The 694-nt window shown below is 32.6% G+C and overlaps 1 long non-coding RNA gene across 1 annotated transcript; it reads left to right on the forward strand.

Moving 5' to 3' along the window:
- Window positions 1-7: 7 nt before the first annotated feature.
- On the forward strand, window positions 8-427 carry LOC121130919 (uncharacterized). Its single transcript, XR_005868872.2, has 2 exons — window positions 8-211; window positions 271-427. It is a non-coding gene; the product is annotated as an uncharacterized lncRNA (long non-coding RNA).
- Window positions 428-694: the final 267 nt, after the last annotated feature.

Genomic DNA, 694 nt, shown 5'->3' on the forward strand with positions numbered 1-694 from the left:
CTTATGCCCCAGAAAATTCAATCATGTGCGTTTATAATCCCTCATGTAATACTTGCCAAGGAGATTCAGGGGGTCCATTAACAATGGAAGTGGAAGGATTCTGTACATTAGTAGGAGTTACTTCTCAGGGGTTCAATGTGGAGAGTTGGGTTATGGTGGTACGCATACGAATGTTTCACACTTTTTGGATTGGATCCTTGATAATATATCAGTTAGTTACTTCCCCTTAATTTTTTCAAAAAATTAAAATATCTTTGAATTTTTATATAGGTTTCTTGCTCTGAACCGTTCATCATATGAAACTTGTTGATTATGTCATGTGGGGGATATTACTTATCTGTTTTTGCATATATTTTCTTTTACTTTCAATAATGTACGTATTCTGTGACTGTTATTTCTAAATAAACCTTTGTAGAGTAGCGCCTAATTTATGATTAATTATTATAGTTTTAGATGGTAAGCATATTCAGTATGTATAAAAATAAACCAAAAATTAATTACTCTGAGGTCGAATCATAATTCTAATTTAAGTCCAAAAAAGGGTTTACACTTAAAACTCCCGTATAAAATTCCATGAGTTGGATTGACACAAACTTCTTCGTCGTTAAGATTGGCTGTGACTGTACGGCTACTTAGTAAATTTGTACAAGGATCTTATATACTCTGGAATTACAAGATCCTCATGAGGTATTTA

This window comes from Lepeophtheirus salmonis, unplaced genomic scaffold (genome assembly GCF_016086655.4).
Source record: "Lepeophtheirus salmonis unplaced genomic scaffold, UVic_Lsal_1.4 unplaced_contig_13896_pilon, whole genome shotgun sequence".
Classification (NCBI taxonomy): Eukaryota; Metazoa; Arthropoda; class Copepoda; order Siphonostomatoida; family Caligidae; genus Lepeophtheirus; species Lepeophtheirus salmonis.